The sequence below is a fragment of the Artibeus jamaicensis genome, unplaced genomic scaffold, assembly GCF_021234435.1.
Source record: "Artibeus jamaicensis isolate MK-2021 breed Jamaican fruit bat unplaced genomic scaffold, CSHL_Jam_final scaffold_916, whole genome shotgun sequence".
Lineage (NCBI taxonomy): Eukaryota > Metazoa > Chordata > Mammalia > Chiroptera > Phyllostomidae > Artibeus > Artibeus jamaicensis.
This window is the reverse complement of record NW_026522059.1, coordinates 9,078,150-9,088,579: the sequence shown is the minus strand read 5'-3', so window position 1 is coordinate 9,088,579 and position 10,430 is coordinate 9,078,150.

Here is a 10,430-nt window from a genome sequence, read left to right as displayed (position 1 = left end):
CACTCTCAGGTGAAAGCTCTAATAGGGAAAAGCACTGAAAAATAAGACAAGCAAAGCCACTTTAAAATCATCAGAGCTGCCATCCCAGAGGAAATGCCTCGCCTTCTCACCCCTCAAGTCTTTGGAGGTCAAAACAGGCTAAAATAACCTCCGGACTGGTTCTAATGCAGCACTGTATTCCAAACAACTGGGTGTTATAACTATATAGGGCTGTGGTTGAAGACATTCTTGTTAGAATCACTATGTTAGCTTACCTGCACCTATAGTAATTCCTTCCTTTTCTTCAAGTAATTGCAGTTCGAAAGGTGGAGAAGCTCTGGGGTTTTAAGATTGGCACCCTGGCTGCTCTGTGGGACATGAATGAGAGAGGAGGCAGGTCTCAGAGGCAGGCAGGAGCCTGGCCAGCGAAGAACAAAGCCTACAAGGCACCTTTCCCAGGAGCAGCCGCTCAGACCAGAAATGTTAGTTGGATTTGAATTCTCAGTCATACTGTCCCCGTATCAGTGACCCAAGTATCGAATCCCACACACCTCCTCCGAGAAGGCACTTAGTAAAAATAAGGGTTGAATGCCAGTTAGTGACTCACAGTATTCCTGTCCGGGGCAGTGGAGAAGTGGCGTTTCTACCTGACCAGACATGGACACTGAGCCTGCCCTTGTGGTAGAGATCTTGGTTTAGATGGCTACCTCTAAGAATGTACAAAATAGGAGCACAAGGGCAGAATTATGTGATTAGGAGCCTGTTCCTCGGGCTGGGCCCCAGGTTCATGGCAGCAGCAGCAGCAGCAGCAGCTGTGTGAGCTGGCTGGGAAATAGGTCCCTCCACACCTCCCTCGTCAGGGGACTCCCAGACTTCCCAACTTCTGTTACCCACTGCTGGGGTTTTGATGTGACCTCAGGAGGTGAGAGGTAGCAGAACGGAAACTGATGCCCCAGACTGAAGTCCTGCTTGCCAGGTGCATGACCTTGGAGCAGACTCTTCTCCATCCAGGCCTCCTTTTCCAGTCTCTACAATGACACAGTGTATATGGAAGCACCTTGTAAATGCTAAAGGTGGTGTGTGCCCCACATTACTGAGACAGCACGTAAGAGCCAGATGATGATTTTACTATGGTTGCAAAATGATAACCGTGTGATGTGGGCAGCCTCTAACTAGATCCTACCAATCCTGTTTTCTACATTCCTGGCTAAGAAGACAAAAGCCCAGAGACGTGAATGTTGCTGGATTCAAATCCCTATCTGCCTGGCACCCAAGCTGCTTCTCATTCTGTGTCACAACACCTAGGAGCCCCAGCCTATGGGTTCATCCAGACCCTGGTCAGGGGGCTGGTATGTCTTCTGGATGTAGAGTGACCAACTTCTCCTGGTTTGCCTGGGACTATCCTGGTCTTAGCACTAAACGCCCCACATCCTAGGAAACTGGGACAGCTGACTGCCCTGCCTAGTGCCTCCCTACCCCGGTCACTGCGTCATTGCCTTCCCTAAACCAAGGGCTTCATGGACATGGAGTAGGGGGCATTGTGGGGGTGGGACAGGGCAGGGAGAGGGGAACAGGAAAGTCAGGTGTTTTTGTCCAGATCTTACTCTCCACTTCCAGGTGAAGTGATACACAGAGCAGCCACCTCGTAAACAGGGCCAGATAATAAGAGACAATCAATGTTGGAAGCTGCTTTGACAATTAAAAAAATGGTTTTTAATTGTACCATTTCCAGGAGGTGAGGTCTCAGCTGGTCTCCCTCTGAGAGGTCTGGCCGCAGCTCCTCTCTCCAGCCAGCCTGTCTTGGGCTTCAAAACCGGCATGGAGAGTGTTGTACGTAGGCTGATTCTTCTTCCTAGAACTTCTGATTCAGGAAGGGAGCCCAGAGGCTGCTGAGTGGCATCCTTTCCTTTGGCATCTGTATTGTATTGTGCTTTTTCCCTTAGGTCACCAGAGCAAGCTCTCCCAAGAAGGCTGAGCTGGTCTACCCTGTGGGTGGGGGTGACCAGGGGATAGCACGAAGAGGGGTCTGGGGCATTCACCCACCACGGATCTCAGCCCTCCGCACATTAATCCTGTGGCTCCATTGTAAGGCAGCTTTTAATCCTTTCCGGGGAGAGGGCTCACCAGTGGGAACACACCGAGGCCAGTCCCTCCCGGAGGCTCCCTGTTCTAGGGGGCCCCTGACATCACATTGTTGATGTTGAACCAGAGTTTGATTTGTGCTCGGGAGTCTGAGCGTGTAGCTGGCTTCCTGCAAAGCCTCATGAAAGATGCATTTCACCAAGCGGCTCCAGGGGAGAGACCGGCTTAAATTACAGCTCGACAAATCCAAATATTGGCATATCTGCAAATCCAAATGTAGGGGTTCCAAGGAAAAAATCTAAATTCTAAGAATCTTGTTTTGTAGGTCTTGGGCAAGACGGGAGGATGAGATATTCAGCGAGGAGACAAGGCTCTTAATAATGAGAGAAGCTTCAGCAGAGCAAACCTATCCTCCTTTTCTCGCTGGACATTCTTCATGCTTCCTTGTGAGTGAGGAAGACAGCAGCCTTGTTCAGCGCAGGTTTCCCCCAAACCACTTCTACAGTCCTGGGTCCATGGCGTTTTCCACTAGAGTCTGCTCACACACAGCAGCCCCAGCAGGCCTGGGAGCCTGGGAGCCTGGGAGCCACACCAGGCCGCTTCTCTGCTCAGACCCTCCATGGCCCCACATCTCCCTTGGAGAAGGCCAACCTCCCTAAAATAACCCCATGAGGTCAAAGGCTTCCCCCATTACCTCTGTCAATGTAATAAACAATGAAACCTGTAGAGAATTTTTGTGAGTTTATTGGAACCAAACTGAGGACGATTGCCGAGAAGCCAAATCTCAACAGCTCCAGAAATGCTCCAGAGAAGGGCAGTTTAACGTTTTATTTTATACATTACAATCAAAGGAGGAGACATAAGGGGGTTACATGGGATCCACTGGTGATAGATTAGGGAGGCAAGAGAAAGCAAAGTGGGAAAATCTGGGACTGGATAAAAAGTACATACAGTGGAAAGACACATGCTTCCTTTACTTTGGTGGGTAAAGCACAGTTAACAATGAACATTTACAGCACCCGGAGATGGTATTCCGGAGAACAAGATAACAGTGGGGGCTCTGGCTGTCTTTACTCTGGTGGGAGAGTATGCCCAAAGAGGTCTGGAAAAAAGGAAATTATCTTGACATTCCAAAGGTATGTTATCTTAGATGCAAAAGGACAATAGACAGGCTCGGTGGAGGTAAAGATTGACCTTGATTAGGAAAAGATACCGATCTAGGACAGGACTGCACACCGTGGCCTGCTTTTAGTCAATCAATTTTAATTTCAGACCATCCTGTTTGGTTACTTTAGAACTCTTGAGTTTGTCAGGCCGCCAGCCAGGCCTCCCCTGAGCTTGTCAGGTTTAGTGCGTGGCCCCTGTTCTCCCTCTCCCCTCTGACACCCCCTCACTCGCCCCTGCAGGCACACTGGCCCTTGCTGTCCCTCCCCTATGGTGGGCATGCGTCTCTCTCTGGGCATTACCCTTTTCTGCCCCCTCTGCCTAGAACACTTTTCCCTGGATTCCTTCCCGGGGTGATCTTTACCTGTTGACTCAGGCGTTATTCTTGGTGAGCCTTTCCTGATAACCCTATTTAAAATTCCGAGTGTCTGAGTGTCCTACGTACACCAGTCCCATTTCCTTCTCTATTTTTTTCTATCACTTACTGGACTCATCATCTTTAATATTCTACATAATTTATTACTTCATTTTTGTTTATCATCTCTCCCAGATAGGTCAGAAGTTCTGTGAAGTCTGGGATCCCTGTTTGTTCATGGAAGCATCACCAGCTCCTACGATGGTGTTGGGACACATGCTAGGCTCAATAAATCATAGTTAAATGAAAAAATGGAAGGGGTTTTTCTGTATTCATCCTCACAGATGAATAGGTCTAATGGTGTAGGATTGCTCTCAACTGACAGATGGGAAAATGAATTATGAAGTTCCCTAAATATGTGTGGCATATAAATATGGCATCTCAGCAAAGAACAATGCTTTTGTAGAGAAGTGGTGAGACAAAAGAAAAGGACTTTGGGCTTCTAGTGGTGGTCAATTGTGAGAAAGCCAATACGAGGGGAGAGGAATGGTAGATAAGGGCTGGTAAATAAGGTTTGCGTGTGCAGACCATTCTCAGGCCACCTTGTCTCTCGTGATAAAGTTGTTGTCCCCTTCCTAGTGCAGGCAGTGGGGTAGGGGACACCTTAACACAGGGAATTTATGTTCTGTTTTCAGGTAGATCGGGTGAGGGCAGAGAGCTTTTCTAATATCTGCTGCTTCTTAATTGCCTTCCCTTCAAAGTAATCCTGTGCAAAGTGCCTACACTGAGGTAGCAGACTGTACTACTCTTTGCTGTAAAGCAGCAAAAAGATGAGGCCTTGTCTCTGAGATAGTAGGGGATTTATTCTGGGCCAGGTACTGTGCTAACTGTCTATTATCATTGCCTGTTTGACACTCCTCACAAGCTCTCAGGGCAGGCTCTGTTGTGATCCTTATACCCATTTTATAGCTGGGGAAAATGAAATGTCAAAAGTGACTTGTCCCTGCCGTGGAGCTGGTAAGTCAGCCAGCCAACAGGATATGGACCTGGGCAGATTTGAGTGGAAACCAACCCCCAACCCTCAGACATGGCACCTTGCCTGCCCCCCCACCCCAGGCCACTCTTTGTCACACAGATATCACAAACCACAGGAAGGAGCTTCTTGGTAGGCAAAATGCAGCCATAACTGTTTCTTTTTCCTCCTTCTCCTCTAAGTGAGGCCCACTTCACCCAGAGCAGCTACCCCAAGGGTTCCGGCCAGGTTTCTTTGAAGTTAGCACACCCGTACTGATGGCAGAAACACACTGGTAGTGGAGAGCCCTACTGGGGAAAGGAACCTGAACTTTCATCTCAGGATAGCCCAGGGAGAAGGAAAAAGAAACAACCTGGGAACCTCGACTAATCTGACAAAAGCGTGCATTACCATGGGAGGGTCCAGTCATTAGGTCTTTGGGGACCTGCCAAGTAAGATAAAAAAATTGGATTGCCTTTTGCTGCGCTGAGTCACTACATCCCTGCAGGCCCTTTAACCCAACACCAACCGAAGCATGAAGAAGTCTGCCCTTGTGGCAAGGTCAGAAAGATTCCCCTTTCCACTAGGTCAGTTTCCCCCACCTAGTACAAATTCCTGCCCAAGTTGTGACCGACTAGACAAACATTTGAACATTGGCTAACACCAACCTCAGCCCTTTCTCTCCCATGGGCCACAAGCCCCAGGGGCTCCTGACTCCTGAGTCTTTCTGTCAATGACTTGCAGGCAGAATCTAACAGCCTTAACGAGGAACACTTCCCTGAAAGGTCTCCAGTTAACTGGATTTCTGTTTAAATGAAGGTTAAGCAAAACCTGCCTTGTTTCATCCCTTGTTATTGAAAATCTTTCTAAACTCTGTTAGTTCACCCACCTGCCTAAGTTTCTGGAGCAGAATGAACATAATTACATTTTTGCTTGATGATCAGACATCTTACAGTGCCTTGGGGCATGATTCTGCCTAGTGGTTTAAATTAAAATTTCACTGTAGTTGTAGACTTTTGTAAGAAATTAGGCTCCAATTGTTCCAAGTTGAAGAAGAAATTAATTTAATATACTTTTGTTGAGAGATGCACAACAGCTTGCCTTCCCAGTGCCTACAAGAGTGTCAAGAACATTCTCTTGAAAATATTCTCTCTAGTGTTGATAGAGACTATGAATACTTGATAGGGATATTTTGCAGACTTTTTTTCCCAATAATAATTTTGTAAGAGGGTGCAGCCTGGGGGTCCCCAAAAGAAGGACTTGTAATGGGGTCCAGAACTCAGGATGTCCAGGAAATATTTAAAATGTGGGATGTCCTCACCCCCACAAGTCTGAACTGGGGGATGGGACACATGGAGCAGGGTCATTGAGAGTTGTTTTCCATTAACAACAGTTTTGCTGATAACCTCTAGAACAGTCATTTAACATATCTATAACCTTTAACTGGTTTCATGGATACGTTAAATAGCTGTGGCCCTGCTTTGAGCCAGGGAGATGGGAGTGCCTTCCACCCAGGATGTAACTGGGAGGCAACTCCCCCTGGTGACAGAGCCCATGTAAGAGCTTGGAGATGATTGGCTCCACGTCACAGGGCCACACCTGCTCAGCTTTACTATGACAGCCCAGAAAAGCTGGAAAAATACAGGAATGCCAGGAGGTGTAGCCAGTTGTGGGAAGAGTCAGAAACGGGGCTGAAGAGGAAGATTGGCACTGGGATTTAAACCCAGGTGCGGCAGCCATGACAAGAATCACATGCAGCTTCGACAGAGAAGAACTATGCTGTGTGGCTTAGGAACCCAGGAAGCACGATGTAGTGGCGATGCAGAGCTCTTTCTTAGCAGTTTGGAAGAATGCAGGACAGATGCTGTAGGAAGGAGAGGGGTGAAAAGAGTCTTGCTGGTGGGCCATGAGAAGGTGCCACATGGATTTGGACTAAGAACTGGAGATCATGGCGGTGACACAGCTGATGGGAACTGAGGGAGGTCTCCCAGCTGAGCACAGATTACTGGGAAGAATCAGGGGCTACTTGAGCCACAGACTTCCATTTCTTTTCCTGAGATATGGTAGCCCAGACTTGGCAAAGGGGGGAAGGAAGGATTGTGTGTGTTTGTGGGTGTTTTAAGGAACTTTAGAGTTTTAATGAAGACATTGAGTCATTACTCTTAAGTCTACATAACTTTTGAATAAATAATTTCTTTCCTTTTCACCAATCTCTGACATGGAGAGCTATAATTCTTTGGTTGTGGGCAAGGCAAACCTAGTACAGGGGGACCCCAGAAAAGGGGGTTTATTCGGTAACATTGGGGGACCTCCTTCTCCAGTGGCCAATCAGGGAAAATCATGGGAGACCACATGCCCAGTACCCTAAAGTCATACAACTACTTGTACATGCTCAATAATAGCCCGCCAAAACTAGCCAGGAAGAATCTGCCCTATAAGAATAAAATCCCTCTAGCCCATGAGGTCAATCTCCACTTGGAGTTGGCCTGCTCCCATGTTCTCTGCCATAAACTCTGTGTATTGAGTTCAATTTGTTGTCCCGATCACCAAGAACCTGGTTACCTGTGCCCCCCTGTTGACAATTGTACTGGCTCTTTATTGATTAATCAATGATTGTTCCAGATGTTGTGCATGCTTATAATTTCATCTCCCATTTTTACACAGTGGGTGGACTTTATTCTACAGAGGAAAGGGAGGGAGCCTCTGAGAGGCTGAGTGACTAGGCAGACGTTCTAAAACTTGGAAGGAGCAAATCAGAATGAATATTACTTGGGTTTTATGGATGGCAGTCTCCACCTGCTCTTGGGGCTAGATATGCCAGAACACCCTAAAATATAAGGAAGTGGAATCTCCGGAAATTGGGAATTGAGGTAGGGGGATCCCCCACACACAGACCCAAGGGCCCTACACTCCCCATCCATTAGGAAGCCAGCAGAGTGCAGAAGTTTAGAGTAGTGAGCTTTACATGATCTGTGGGGAAACACCAGGCAGTATGTCTTGTTTTGTTTGTTTTATTTATCATCTCCAACTTTGGGTGAACTGATAACTTTGTAAAATAACATAGATATAAATTGCTAGAAGAATAAAGTAAAAACAACAAAATGAGGTACAAGCCCAATTATTATTATTATTTTTAGATTTAGCAGACATGAAATAACTGTCAAATAGTTATAAAATTTCTAGCAGCTCACTCCCAGTTTTTGTTCTTGCTCTGTGGACAGGTAACAAGCTGTTGGTGGACAGACAGGGGTGCTCACGTTGCCCTTGGCCGGGCTGGCCCAGACTGCCCTTGGCATCTGCAACTGTGAGCTCTGGACTGGCAGCATGGGCCTCACCTGAGAGCTGGGCTTGTTGGAAATGAGGCACCTCAGGAAATCCCGGGTCCCACTTACCACCTCTGAATTGCAATCTGCACTTTTGCCAGCTCACCAGGAGATTCTTGTGTGTTAATACTTAGGAAGCACTGGTTTAGAACATAGGTTCTGAAGTCTAACCACCTCTATTAATCAAGCACCGTCTCATATATCTCTGCCACGTTGGGCAAGTCACTGAACCTCTGTGTGCTTCAGTGTCCTCATCCTAACAGTACCCCCTCTCTGGGATATTGTGAGCACATAGAGGTAATAAGATACCTGGTGGGGTAAGGCTGGATGAAAGCAGTCAATGGGGCCTGGTCTCAGTGGAGCCTAGCATAGCAAGGTAAGGGCTCCGTACCTATTCTTGTTATTGTTAATGATTAAAAAAAAAAAGATTCCCTAGCCCATCCTTGTCTTTGAAGCCTAGGCATCCTGGACAATGATGTTTACTTTGTTGGTTAAATTATGTTAGTTGTACACAGGGTTTCCCTTCTTCTACCTAATCCCAGTTATTTACCATAGTTTTTGGACTATAAGGCATACCCTCTCCATTTGGGGGGGATAGTGGTTGTTAATGCTGCTGTTGAGTTCTGTTTACATTTACATTGGTGAAATATTGTGTTATTTATGTTAGTAAATATTTTACCACATTTTTTGCTCCAAACATTTTTTTTTCCTATTTCCTTTCTCTAAAAACTAGGTTCATCTTATGCTCCAAAAAATATGGTAAATGGCCACTGAATCCACTTCAAACCCACCTGGACTGGTTCCTCACCCCACTCAGGATTATCTGTGTGTGCCAACCATTCTGAACTCAGTGAGTCTACAAGAGGCCCTGAAACCAGAGTTCTGGTTTCCCAGGCTGTCCAGGACAGATCTCACTGGGACTTGGTGGCTCCTTCTGGCTGATGGAGCCCCGGTGATTCGACTGAAAGAGAGGACACCCGGGGTACATGCCCTGGACAGTGAGGTTTCCGTGGCAGCCACTGCCCTGACAATTGTCCTTCTTTTCTTCTATGATCTCCACAGACGAAAGCCCCGAGTCCTTCAGTGAAACTGACAGTTCTGTGAGCTTGAATCCTGGCAAAGGCTGCCAACAAAAGTAAACAGTCAGCCAAGTAGAGTTTGCTGGAGACTTATGCGGAAATCCACCCATAGATACAGGACTGCTGGACTTATAACAAGGGCGGGATCATTTGTTCTTGTGTGCTAAGATAAGGGTAAACAAATTTCATGCTGTGATGTAAGCCCCTAACTGCACGAGTCAGGAAAAATTCCCTGTTCTGTCGCCAAACCGCGTACTTGACAACTGATCCCCAGAGACTTCTTTCTCTGCCACTTCATCTAGAGGTCAGCTAGAGGGGGAAGGACGTGCCTGGGTGCAGAGGAGGGGACTCTTGTGTTCCTGTGTGCCTGGAAGCTTGGAAATAAAAGTGGCCATGGCACTGGCCATAGTATTTGGAAAATTCTGGACAGAAGCTGGGGTGATGTTGAGTAACAACCACCCCTGAACATGACTGAGGAAATTGTGCCAGAAAATGTATGTTTCCATTTCAGCCCACGACTGGCTTCGGTCCAGCAGTCTCACCCACCTTGGACCTGGCCCTGCCCTTTCTATTGTCCACACCAGGTGGATCGGTGTTCTCTGTTCCCAGAGTTTCTGCCTGATAAGGAGCCCTCAGCGAGCAGTGGCAGCTGGGGGGTTGTCTGTCTCTGTCACAACTTCCTCCGCTGGAGGGCAAAGGCACTGTTTGATGAGTTGTGTATCCCTAACGCGTAAGCTGCTCTCCATGTGCTAATAACACAGAAATGAGAAAGAAGGCCAGAGCTCTCAGGGTGAATCTCTTTAAGAAACACAGGTATGCAACTTAAAATTTTGAAAATTATTATTTGGACAATATACATGATTTTGTGTTCCACATGCATTTTTGTAATTCTAATTGTTCTATATGTCACTATTATTGCCCCACTTCTCAGGTATTGAAACCAAGGCTCCAGAACCAAGAGAACAACAGCTCTCATCCAGAGAAGCCAAGGTTCCAAGCCTATGACTGCATTAGACTACACAGCTCCACTGTGCCAGAGCTAATGCTGGAGAACAGGTTCCAGGCTATACAGTGTCTGTGTTCCTCTGGGGCTTCCTGAGCCTAAGACTAAGCCTCCTTTCCCTTATCTGTGCAACAGGGGGTGATGGACTGAGATCCCACGGGTGCTTGTCAGTGGGTGTCAGGAGTGGGGGAACAGGTGTATATCTGGGAAACTGAGCTTTTAAGCCTTGAGCAATGTCAAGTGTGAGTCTCCCAAAAAATTGAGCATAGACTAGGGCATGAGAAAAGTGAACAGGGAGCCAATCTCTAGCACCAGGCCTGCCAGAGGCAGTTCATCCCAGGGCCTGCAAGTCTAGTCTAAGACTGGATAACCAGGTTGGTATGATAAAGAACACTGATCCCTAAAGATGTTCAAGGTCACAATTGTGTGCAGA